The sequence below is a fragment of the Somniosus microcephalus genome, chromosome 27 (assembly GCF_052327205.1).
Source record: "Somniosus microcephalus isolate GS21.2 chromosome 27, FLI_Smic_1.0, whole genome shotgun sequence".
NCBI lineage: Eukaryota > Metazoa > Chordata > Chondrichthyes > Squaliformes > Somniosidae > Somniosus > Somniosus microcephalus.
Genome location: NC_141013.1, coordinates 34,648,702 through 34,661,730, shown reverse-complemented (window position 1 = coordinate 34,661,730; position 13,029 = coordinate 34,648,702). Strand labels below are relative to the sequence as shown.

General features: G+C 47.1%; 1 protein-coding gene across 3 annotated transcripts in view; it reads left to right on the top strand.

The window, feature by feature from the left end:
- The window catches only part of sema4ba (sema domain, immunoglobulin domain (Ig), transmembrane domain (TM) and short cytoplasmic domain, (semaphorin) 4Ba), a 453,543-nt gene that overhangs the window by 363,104 nt on the left and 77,410 nt on the right, over positions 1–13,029 (top strand). The gene's annotated exons all lie outside the window — the stretch shown is intronic.

Below are 13,029 nucleotides of genomic sequence, written 5' to 3'. Positions count from 1 at the left end.
AAAGAAAAAAAACCTAACGAAACGGCTCCTGATTTTTGCCGGTGGATCAAGCATTCCGGACAGTTAACCTCCGGATAAACCAAAGTTTCCTGTAGTCAGTTTTGGTGGTGTTGATTTTGGGATAACTATTGGCCAGGACTCCGGGAGGAACTCCCCCCCTGTTCTTCTTCGGAATAGTGCCATGGGATCTTTTATGTCCACCTGAGAGGGCAGACGGGATATCGGTTTGACGTCTCATCACCTCCGACAGTGCAGCACTCCCTCAGCACTGCACTGTAATAGACCAGTGTTGTCCAATAGCAACTGCTGACCGGCCACAGACGTGGCTATGGCGACAACATTTTAGCCATATGCACTAATTATAGTAGAAAACACCGTGCAGACACCCACACAGTACAGGTAAACGTACTTCACGTGTGTACAGGAAAAGTTCTGATATCCGGCACCGACGGGACCGGCGTGTTGCCGATCTATCAAAAGTGCCGGACATGCAAAGTCAACGTTGAAGCATACGGAGATGAAAATCTCCGTATTTGACAACAAACACTGTTGCTCAGCAACAGCTCGTAAACACTCGGCCCATACCTTGAAGCGTCTCTGAAGCTGTTGCGAAGCTCCAAAGACGCTTTCCAGAGCCTGCCTGTTAACAGAATGCTAGGAGAAGAGAAAAAAACGAACTAAAACGGTTGCTGATTTCTGCCGTTAGAGCAAAGTTTCCGGCCATACAACCTCCGGATAAACCAAAGTTTCCTGTATATTTAGTTAACAAACATCTCCCATCATTCAGTAAACAAGGAAGTAAAGCAGTCACACCAATCAAAAAACACTCACACCCTTTGCATTTTGTCTCACCGTTTTACCAACAAACGCACAAAAAGGTTAAAGTTCACATGCACACACAGCATGAATGAGATCACATGACCAACGACGGGTGTCTATTAATTTTGGAGTCCCAATTAGCCTCATGGCTAATCTATTGGATAACATGTAATAAACCCATTGTTTGGCACTGTGTCTGACCATGCTGTTTCAGACAGGCACGATTGGAGTCACGTCTCTCTGTAACCTGCCTGCATGAACTGCACACCACCACCATTGGTCACAGATGAACCCTCGAAAGGAACATTCCCCAGTACACCTGAACGTGTTTCCAGCTGAGTTTGAGATTGGGTAATAGTTGAGACGAGCCAGCTACAGGCTGCTCCATGGCGACCACACCAGCAGAGACTAGAAGGCACGGAGAACTCTCCCTCATTACAACTGTTATCTGATTCAAACCCTGGGACCAATTCAGTCAATAAGAAGCAGTTTGAGAAAATCGGCCTCTGTGTAATTGGCTTCTCATTAAAATGTTTGCATTTTTTGTCGTGTTTGAGGTTCTGTTGCTGAATGAATGGTTGTTAGTTGCGCCATAAAGATACTGATAAACCAGATAAAATAGGGCAGAGATGAAACTCTGCGTGATAAACTGTTTACAGTATTCCACATACGATTGATTGCAAAATCCATCTTGCCTGAGTGCCAAGTCTGTATTGTTTACAAGAACTAGTCTGATTACATTCTAATTAGGCGACAGACTGTTCTAAGAACATAAGAATTAGGAGCAGGAGTCGGCCATACGGCCCCTCGGGCCTGCTCCGCCATTCAATAAGACCATGGCTGATCATCGACCTCAACTCCACTTTCCTGCCCGATCTCCATATCCCTTGATACCCCTAGAGTCCAAAAATCTATCGTTCTCAGTCTTGAATGTACTCAATGACTCAGCATGCACAGCCCTCTGGGGCAGAGAATTCCAAAGAGTCACAACTCTCTGAGTGAAGAAATTCCTCCTCATCTCAGCCTTAAATGGCCGACCCCTTATCCTGAGACTGTGGCCCCTCGTTCTGGACTCTCCAGCCAGGGGAAACAACCTCTCAGCATCTACCCTGTCAATCCTCCCCCTTAGAATCTTGCATGTTTCAATTAGATATTCTGTTAAATACTAGGCTTACGGGAGCTGTGAATATGTACCAGGCAGCTGAAGGGTTAATCCAGGCAACGTGATGGGATGGAAAGAGTCGAATGCATTGCCTTGAGGATAACTATAGTCATTGAAAGCTTTCCCACACGTGTAGAAGCAGAGTACAGCTGAATGGTTCCGACACATAGGACTTCGGAGTGCAGCGCTGGCCTGTAGCTGGACACTTTCTGATGAGTTTGAAATTGAAATGCTGTCAAGCCCTACCCTGGGAGTGCTGCACTGTCGGAGGTGCCGTCTTTCGGATGAGATGTTAAACTGAGTGGTGGACATAAAAGATCTCGCGGTGCAGTTTTGGAGAACAGCAGAGGAGTTCTCTCCAGTGTCCCGGACGATTTTTATCCCTTGCTGTGCTTAAATTTGCTGCTACGTTTCCTATGTTACAACATTGACTACACTTGAGAAGTACTTCATTGGCTGCAATGGCCTGAGGTCGTGAAAGGTTCTATATAAATTATTTTTGAGTCAGTGCAGTGTGCAGAATTCCCCAGTGTGCGTCTCTCCATATGCAGCTTGAAACATATCATGCAGCTGCACGATTTTTGAGTTTAATTATCCCGAAAAATGAATTTAAAAAACCCTTTTTAAAGCCAAATTTTAAAAAGGTTTTGCTTAATTTCACTAAAGATTGTTGCGGTGATATCTGATAAAAGAAAAATGCAACTAAGTAAAGATTAAGGGGGAAGAATTTGGTTGATTTGTGCCTCCCGTTAGCGCCCTAACTAACAGGGCGCAAAGCAACTAGCGCGCGGGCGCGGCGCCGCTAACGCCTCCCGCGAAATTCAGCAGGAGGTTAGCGGTGGCGGTAACCGCTAGCGCCCCGCGGCGCTGAGCTTCCGGCAATGACGTCATCGCCGTGCGCAGCTCCCCCTGACTTACCGCCGCATGCTATGTCCGACAGGGTCAGGAGGGGCGTACTTGCGGCTGGGCCGGCGCAAATTAAAGGGGAGGTGCCGGGCGGCCATTTTTGTTGCTGGCCGCCTGCCAGCATTTGCCCCCGTTGCTGTCCCTGGCCTCCTGTGAAGCCCCCCCCCCCCCCCCCCCCCCGCGGAGTGCCGGCTGCGCTCCGTGAGCCCGGCACTCCTCTTGCGTGTTGGGCTTTTTTGCCGGCACTCCCGATCCCTGGTGGCCCCGGGTCGCGCTGCGCTAGGCCCCTCCCCTTTAAGAAGGGGAGGAAGGCCTGCAGTACGCGCCGCGATGTTCACTCACAGCGCCCCCAAGAGGGAGGGGAAGCGCTTCCAGTAGCGGCCTGCCTCCCTCTTGGGACGCTACCAGTGAATCTCGGGCACGGGGTTGCTAACTTTTTCGGGGCGCTAAAAGTAGCGCCCCAAAGGGGGCGTGACCCAATTTTGCCCCCCTAAAGTTTTCCAAATTCTTGGCCTTCACTGCAAGAAGCCACATCTTCAACATCTGGACAATAAAGAACTGATTCTCCATATTAGATGCAAATATTTATTGATGTAACTAGTTTTTATTTACGGACATACCTGCACTGGATTAAAAAAAACACACCCTGGCCCCCAAAAGCCCATGGGTTTGGGGTGGAAATGCCGAGACGTGCCTGCACGCGATTTATGCCGCTGACCCCACTATTGCTTGTGGGGTCACGGGGAGGGTCTTTTGATCTGCCTGCCAGCATTGGGTACCTGTACCATTGATGATGCATCTGGGATGCTCACCTTTCTAAAAATGCTGGAAAATATGGCAGAGGTGGACCAGCCTGGTTGGAGGGGTATCAGGGGCCTCGGCCCCACCCCCGGAAGAAACTTATAGTTGCTCCTTTAGCCAAGGATATAATGGGATATGGAGCCAAGATAATAATAATAATAATAATCAACTTTATTGTCATTGTTAGTGCACAAGTGCAGTACAACGAAATGTAGGCTTGCGGCTCCCGAGAGTGTACATTTTGATTAAGCCATTTAACATTCAACATTCATTTGGCTTGTAATACATTAACATAAACATAAACATAATAAAGTGCATTGGCAGATGTGCAGGCTTTAGAGTTTATTTGTAGAGTTCAGTAGGATGACCGCCCTGGGAAAGAAGCTGTTCCTAAATCTGGTCGTCCGGGTGCGAATGCATCTGTAACGTCTCCCAGATGGCAGGGGGGCGAACAGACTGTGGCTGGGGTGGGTAGGGTCTTTGATGATGGTCAGTGACCTCCGTAAACAGCGTTTCTGGTATATGTGCTCTATGGTCGGTAACCAGGTGCCGGTAATGCGTTGGGCAGTTTTGACTACCCGCTGCAGGGCTTTCCGGTCATAGGAGCTACAGCTGCCATACCACACTGTGATACAGTTCGTCAGGATGCTCTCTATTGTGCAGCGGTAAAAGTTAGAGAGGATCGGGGGTGACAGGTTACATCCCTTCAGTCTCCTTAGGAAATATAGGCGCTGCTGGGCCTTCTTCACCAGAGAGGAGGTATTGAGGGACCAGGAGAGGTCTTCCGTGATGTGGACTCCGAGGAACTTAAAGCTTTCCACCCTTTCCACCACAGCCCCATGGATGTGGATGGGGGTGTGACTTCCGCCTTTAGACTTCCTGAAGTCCACAATGATTTCCTTGGTTTTCTTGATGTTAAGGGCCAGGTTGTTATCGGCGCACCACTTCACGAGATGCTGGACCTCCTCCCTGTAGGCTGACTCATCGTTGTTGGTGATCTGGCCTACCACCGTGGTATCATCTGCAAACTTGATGATGGTGTTGGAACCATGAACAGCCACACAGTCGTGGGTGAAGAGGGAGTAGAGGAGGGGGCTCAGCACACAACCTTGTGGGGCCCCCGTGTTCAGGGGCGAGGGGGGGAGGTGTGGTTACCTAATTTGACAGACTGGGTGGATGGAGTTAGGATACAGATCATCCAAGATCTCACTGAATGGAGAAACAGGCTCGAGGGGCTGAATGGCCTCCTCCTGTTCCTAATTTCCTAGTGGTCGCCTTACAAACTTTAAAATGTTTCAATAAAAAGATCCCATCTTTCCAGGTGGGCCCCACAGCCACCGGTTGTCTCAGAGATGCGCCCCGGGTCTGAGACGTACCTCCACTCCATGTGCCAGATCCCACTGAGACTGCAGGAGATGGGAACTCCTGATGTAGGGAGTCTTAACACCCCACACCCCCCTGCCCCCCCCCCCCCCGGCCCTCACCCCCTTAGGACGATGGCCATGGTTGACTCTTAATACCCTCTGACGTGGCCTAGCGAGACACTCAGCAGTAGAAACAATGGCGAGAAGAAGATCTCGCATCATCTTCTGGGGGGAACTAGAGATGGGAAATAAATGCAGCATTGACATTATCACCGACAGCCTGAGAACAAATAAATATATTAAAAAACTGCCCCTATCTGTCAAAAACAAGAGTACTTGCGACGTAGTGTGACTTGGGTGAGGTAGACAGCAACCATTTTATCTCAAAGTACCGCGGATGCTGGACATCTGAAGTAAAAACAGAGAATGCTGGAAACGCTCAGCGGGTCAGGCAGCATCTGTGGAGCGAGAAACCGAGTTAATGTTTCAGAGCGATGCCCTTTCATCAGCACTGGAAGAAGATAGAGATTTAACAGTTTATTTTACAGCATAAGCATGTTACCGCTTGACTGCAGGCTTCTTGTTGACGTGGTCATACTTGATGGCAGCTGAGTACTTGTGTACTTATAAAGCTAAACACTCACTCGGTTGGCAGATGACGGGCAGCAGATTGAAGCACAGCCAATCTGGGATTCCGATCTACAACTGCAGCAGTAGTTCGGTACCACAAAACCACAAGTGGTATGCAGTTGGACTGGAGCCGAGCTCAGGTTGTTGTGGGAGAGATGATACCGGATCATGTAACATCTCAGGAGATCGCCCTGTATTGCTGTACCAGGTGCCAGAGATAAAGGCTCCTTCAAATGTATTACGTTAGTTTATGTATTATGAAAATTATAAGGAGGCGGCCTCTAAATTTAATTTACTGGAGATTTATGATAGGCCTGGGTAATGTTTTTTCAGCAAGTGCAGAGATTTTAACATAACATAATACCCACTAGCCAGTTGCTGTAGATAGATTAACATCATGGCCTATAAGTTTGGCTGTGCAGCACCCCTTTTTTGGGCGAACTAGCATAGTAAGCCCCCAATATGGCCGGCAGGAAGCACACGCACATTTCCGGCAAGAAGTGCGGCACCCGTCATATTGTGAAAAGAAAGAAAGTAGGCGTCCAGGGCCCACGCCTGTGTGAGACCCCCCCACTCCAAGATTGGTTTGCCCCGAGGAAGACTGTGCTGAGTAAAACCAGACCTTGGGACAGCCTACGATCTACAAGATAAGATTTTCCCATTTACTTAACCGAATGTGGAGCGATTCGCTGGTGCCACCTCCTCTTCTGATCCTTCACCTCCCCCCCCACAATCTCCAGGCCTCTGATCCTTCCCTCACAACTCCCGATCCTTTAAACCCAAACCCATCCTTCAATCCTCCCCCGCCACCGCCCCGCCCCCGGCCTCCAGCACGCGGTCTCTTCTCCCGACCTCCATCCCCGGCCTCTGATCCTTCTCTCCTGACCCCGCCCCTCTCGCCCCCTAGCATCCTATCTTTCCCCCGTGACCTCCGACCCCTGGCTTCACTTACCTGAGGGCCGCCCGATCTGGTCTCCTCTTCGCTGGCTTTCTGCTTGCACCACGCCGTCTCCATTGAAACGAGGTCTAAGGACCAATAGCAGGGGGGCGTGGGGCCTCGGGCCTCACCATTCAAGTGCAGAGCAAGTATCCTGCGCATGCCTGAATTTCTAGGACCTTAGATCCAAAAAGGTAGTCCTTATATCACTAATATTATTATTTTGAACTTTCTTTTTTGTGCTTCTGCTGGGTGAATTTTACCCTTGCCAAGGTGAGGGATGTCATTGCTGGCAAGTAAAGCATTTAAACCCACCGTCAGCATCAGACAACAACAACAACTTGCATTTATATAGCGCCTTTAATGTTGCGTCACAGGAGCATTATCATAGAATTATAGAAATTTACGGCATAGAAGGAGGCCATTCGACCCATTGGGCAGGAATTTAACTCAGGAGTCGGGTAGGAGGCGGGACTACAACTTTCGGGGTTGTAGTCCCGCCTCCATCGAGATGCGGCCAATCCACGCGATTTTAACTTGATTGACCTTGTTAAGCCCGCCCAGCGGGCTCAGCAGACCAATTAAGGGCCACCCGGCAACAGGTGATGTCACAGACTGAAATTTCATCTGTCAAGAGCTTTTGACAGATGAAATATCAGTCTTTCACAGCTGTTTGAAGCTGTCCAACACTGACAGTCTTACTTCTAACCTGAGTCCTTCTCCACAGACTCAGTTAGAAATCTCACCAGCACAGAAAGCTGAAGGCTGTCACTTTTGACAGTTCGCAGCCATTCTGCTTTCTGTGCCGGTGAGATGAGGGACTTCCGAAACCTGAAGGAAGGAAGGCTGAAAAGGTAAGAAAAGGTATGTAAAACTTATTTAATCACTTTAGACGCACCAAACCTTTGCACTCATGCACACTCCTTCAACCCGACGGCGTGGTTTGGAGCCGTCAGGAATCCCACACTTCAACATCAAAAATAGGGATTAGGCTAAAAACTGCCTGTTAACTACCTGTTAACAAGCAGTTAATTGGCACTAATCCCTTCCCGCTTCGGGTAGGCGGGTCCCAGTGCGGGGCGGGAACCCGCCTCCTTTGAAACTGGCATGGAGGCGGGTTTGGGTGCGGGAAAGGGCCGGGACCCCTGATTTCGGGATTTTAACCCCCCCCCATGCCTCCAATCCCGACTCCACGGCACAATGAAAATCCTGCCCATCGTGTCTGCGCCGGTCGAAAAAGTGCCATCCAGCCTAATCCCACTTTCCGGTTCTTGGTCCGTAGCATTGCAGGTTACGGCACTTCAAGTGCATATCCAAGTACTTTTTAAATGTGATGAGGGTTTCTGCCTCCTACACCCTTTCAGACAGTGAGTTCCAGACCCCCACCACCCTCTGGGTGAAAAATATTCTCCTCAACTCCCCTCTAAACCTCCTACCAATTACTTTAAATCTATGCCCCCTGGTTATTGACCTCACTGCTAAGGGAAATAGGTCCTTCCAATCCACTCTATCTAGGCCCCTTCATAATTTTATACACCTCAATTAAGTCTCCCCTCAGCCTCCTCTGTTCCAAAGAAAACAACCCCAGCCGATCCAATCTTTCCTCATAGCTAAAATTCTCCAGTCCTGGCAACACCCTCGTAAATCTCTGCTAGTGCGATCACATCCTTCCTGTAATGTGGTGACCAGAACTGTACGCAGTACAAAGTTTGACACCAAGTCACATAAAGACATATTAGGACAGGTTGGTCAAAGCGGTAGGTTTTAAGGATTGTCATGAAGGAGAAGAGAGAGGCGGAGAGGTTCAGGGAGGGAATTCCAGAGCTCAGATTGGATACAGTATGGGCTGGACGCTGAATAAGGCTCCCCTCACTATACTCCAAGACTAGACTTTAAGTTCCAACTTAGAAAGAAAGGAAGACTTGCACTTATATAGCACCTTTCACGAACTCAGGGTGACCCAGAGCGCTTTATAGCCAATGAAGTACTTTAAGTGTCGTCACTGTTCTAATGTAGGAAACGAGACAGCCAATTTGCGCACAGCAAGCTCCCACAAACAGCAATGTGATAATGACCAGATAATCTGTTTTAGTGATATTGATTGAGGGGTAAATATTGGCCAGGACACCGGGGATAACTCCCCTGCTCTGCTTCGAAATAGTGCCATGGGATCTTTTACGACCACCTGAGAGGGCAGACGTTTAACGTCTCATCCGAAAGATGGCACCTCCGACAGTGCAGCACTCCCTCAGCACTGCACTGGAGTGTCAGCCTAGATTTTTGTGCTCAAGTCTGTGGAGTGGGACTTGAACCCACAACCCTCTGACTCAGAGGTGAGAACTTAAAAGAGCAACATCTGTTGTAGCAGTGCGAAATTTTCTCTGACCCAAACCAGTGGCCTCTCTGGTAATTATTGCTAAATTCTGAGAGTTTTCCGCCGTGGACTTGTGGTCAGCAGAGTCTTGCAAAAACATTTCAGACATCAAACTCTTGCAGCCATTAGAAAGAGGAGGTTTCCATTTCATCTGTTTGGGCCTGTTTTAAACGCAGGCCCCAGAGGTGAAGAGTCTTTTCTGATCCACTCCCCCATCCGGTCCCTCCCATGGTGTTCTGAATTTGAACCCATTATCACTAATTGAAAGCTCGAGGGAAATATTGTTCAAATAGCAAAGCTTTTAACACATTCCTGAATAACTTGTGTGGAAGCCAACAGTGTTTTATTATGTTGCCTTATAAATTAGAAGAACATAAAATGAAGAAATTCAATGGAATAAAAGGGACAGTGGCAGCATGGATATGAGATTGGCTAAGTGACAGGAAACAGAGAGTAGTGGTGAACGATTGTTTATCGGACTGGAGGAAGGTATACAGTCGACACCCAGGGGTCGGTTCTAGGACCACTGCTTTTCTTGATGTATATTAATGAGTTAGACTTGGGTGTACAGGGCACAATTTCAAAATTTGCAGACAACACAAAACTTGGAAGTATAGTGAGCAGTGAGGAGGATAGTGATAGACTTCAAGAGGACATAGACAGGCTGGTGGAATGGGCGGACACGTGGCAGATGAAATTTAACACAGAAAAGTACAAAGTGATACATTTTGATGGAGAGGAAATATAAACTAAAGGGTACAATCCTGAAGGGGGTGCATGAACAGAGAGACTTGGGGCATATGTGCACATGTCGTTGAAGGTGGCAGGGCAGGTTGAGAAAATGATTTGAAAAGCTTATGGGATCCTGGGTGTGGTGTATGTAACCTGTTCCACCTTAAGAGAACTACCTTAAGAGATGTACTACTTTCTCTTGGCTGCTGTATACTGTAATACTGTAATACCGGTGGTGACCACACCGGTATATAAGTGTTGTATAGGGATTTGCTGGGCAGTTCAGCCCTGACCTCCGAATAGTAAAGACCTGTTAAAAGTTATTCTTGTTGTCTGTGTACAGTGATTGATCCTAAACATAACTGGGACACACAGACTCAACACTGGGCTTCATGAATAGAGGCATAGAGTACAAAAACGTGGAAATTATGATGAACCTGTATAAAACACTGGCCCGGCCTCAACTGGAGTATTGGCCCAGAACTTGGTGTCGGGGGCTTGCCGCGCGTGCAAGCCCCCGATGTGCGCTCACCCTGCGCGCCGACATCTGAAACCTGGCCTGCAGTGGATTTCCTTTCAGTGGCCAGGTTCTGATGTCGGCGCGCTGTGCTAACCTGACCCAGCGGCGTAGTTAGTGCGATGTGCCGGCTGGGATCAGGTGAGCACTGTTCAGCCAATCAGGGGAGGGGAAACTTCATTCATAAGTTTGAGAGTAAGAACTGTCAAACTCATGAGAAGTACTGCACCCCAAAACACTACTTAAACTTTAAATAAAATTTTAAAAAACATCCCAATCATTAAATTAAGTATAAATAAGTTTAAATAAATAATTTAAACAATAATTTTTTTTCTTGAAAAAAATAAATTTTTAATAAAAAGGGCCTACAAATAAACTTACCTTATTGTAGATTCTTTAAAATAATAAACCTGTGGAAAAAAAAATTCTAAATTGCACTAAAACACCACTTACCTGTAAAAATAAATACTTACGTGTGCTTTTTACAAGCGTAAAGACTGGAGGTCTGGACAGAGTAGATAGAGGGAAACTGTTCCCATTGGCAGACGGATCAAGAACCAGAGGACACAGATTTAAGGTGATTGGCAGAAGAACCAAAGGCGACATGAGAAAAAACTTTTTTACACAGCGAGTGGTTAGGATCTGGAATGCACTGCCTGACAGGGTGGCGGGGGCAGATTCAATCATGGCTTTCAAAAGGGAGTTGGATTAATTTGCAGGGCTACGGGGAAAGGGCGGGGGAGTGGGACTAGCTGAAGTGCTCCTGCAGAGAGCCGGCACAGGCTCAACGGGCCGAATGGCCTCCTGTGCTGTAACCATTCTATGATTTTATGAATGTAACGAATCATCTACTACCTACAAGCTGTTAAAAAACTCTTTGCTGTATCAGAATCATAGAGCACAGAAGGAAGCCCCCAGCCCATCGTCCCTGTACCGGCTCTTTGAAAGAGCTATCCAATTAATCCCACTTCCCCGCTCTTTCCATACAGCCCTACCAATTTTTCCTTTTCAAGTATTTATCCAATTACTTTTGAAAGTTACTATTGAATCTGCTTTCACCACCCTTTCAGGCAGCGCATTGCAGATCATAACAACTCGCTGCGTAAAAAAAAATTCTCCTCATCTCCTCTCTGATTCTTTTGCCAATTTACTGAAAACTGTGTCCTCTGGTTACTGGCCCTTCTGCCAGTGGAAACAGTTTCTCCCTATCTACGCTTATCAAAATCCTTCTTCATTTTGAACACCTCTGTCAAATCCCCCCTTAACCTTCTCTGCTCAAAGAACAATCCCAGCTTCTCGAGTCTCTCCACATAACTGAAGTCCCTCATCCCTAGTATCGCTCGGATAAATCTCCTCCGCACCCTCTCCAAGGCCCTGACATCCTTCCTAAAGTGTGGTGCCCAGAATTGGACGCAATACTCCAGCCGAGGCCTAACCAGCGGTTTTCAATATAATTGCACGGAAACAAACCCTGAAATGAGGTGTCAGCAAAATGTCATTGGATTTAATGGTAGCATGTAGAACTAATCAGCACGCTCAATTATTAATCACTGTAAATCCATTTGCAGTTTAGTTTTGTGTCAGTCTGCCGGAACCCTGACTGAGCACAGCAGATCTTGCACAGCATTGAAAAGGGTAGTCATTGGCTTCTCAAGAGCAATTGAATAGGCTCAATAGTTGACACAAGTCTCTCTTCCTTCTTAGGTCAGTTTTCTTTCAACAATATATTTTTTTTAATTGAGAATGCCAGCGTTGCCATTGTGAGTAATGAGGCCAGAGGCCAGAGGCCACTGATAAATTAATAAATTTAAGATATGCATTAAAACGTCCCCTGTCCCCCTTGATACAGTGAGGTTACTGTAATTTAGTGATGATTCAGTGCCCAGAATATTGAGCCCGTTGTGTCCATATTCAGTAGATTGAATTTAAATCCAAGACTAACAGTTTACTTGTTTTTTTCATAACCTTAGTGCGAATGTGACATTTTGACAGCCATCAAAATATAATTAGACACAGGTGTCAATATTTGGAATAGAAAATGTAATGTTGCATAAATATTTAAGCTCACCATCTCCCTTGTGACAGGCGCATTTTTATAATGTTACCAAAGAGGGTTTTTTTATAACCAGAAGGTTCATTCATGGAATTAGTGTGGCTTTTGCACCTCGTGGTCACACCACAATGAGGCAGCTTAAACGAGAACAGTTTTAAAGAGTAACTAGTCGATCTCCCATGTCATTGCACATAGGGAGCCAAGGACACTTCAGTGTTCCGGTTAAGTGGGATTCGAGGGCGGTGGATAATTGAGCCAGGCCGTGCAGATGTAATCCAGCCCCCATTTTAAAGTCATGGGCCTGGAAAGTCGGCCGCACAAGTGCCCGTTTTACCTGGTAAGTATCTTGTAAGTGTCAGCTTGGCCGTTTTGTCGTCTCGAAGTCGGACGATTGTAGGTTCAAGTCCAATACAGACTAGTGCACATATCGAGTCTAAAACATCAGTGCGGTATTGAGAGAGTGCTGCAATGCCGGAGGTGCCGTCTTTCAAATGATCTGTTAACTCAAAGCCCCATCTGCCAATGTGGCGTTAAAGATCCTATTGCACTGTCCAAAAAAATAGGGAGTTCTCCCAACGTCTAGGCTAACATTGCTCCCTCGACCAAAACTAGCATAAACAGACCAGCTGGTCATTCATTCAGTTACAGTGACTGCACCTCAGAAGTTATCCATTAGTTGTGAATTACTTTGGGACGTGAATTAATAAGACGCAAATCTTTTCTTTCTGAATCCT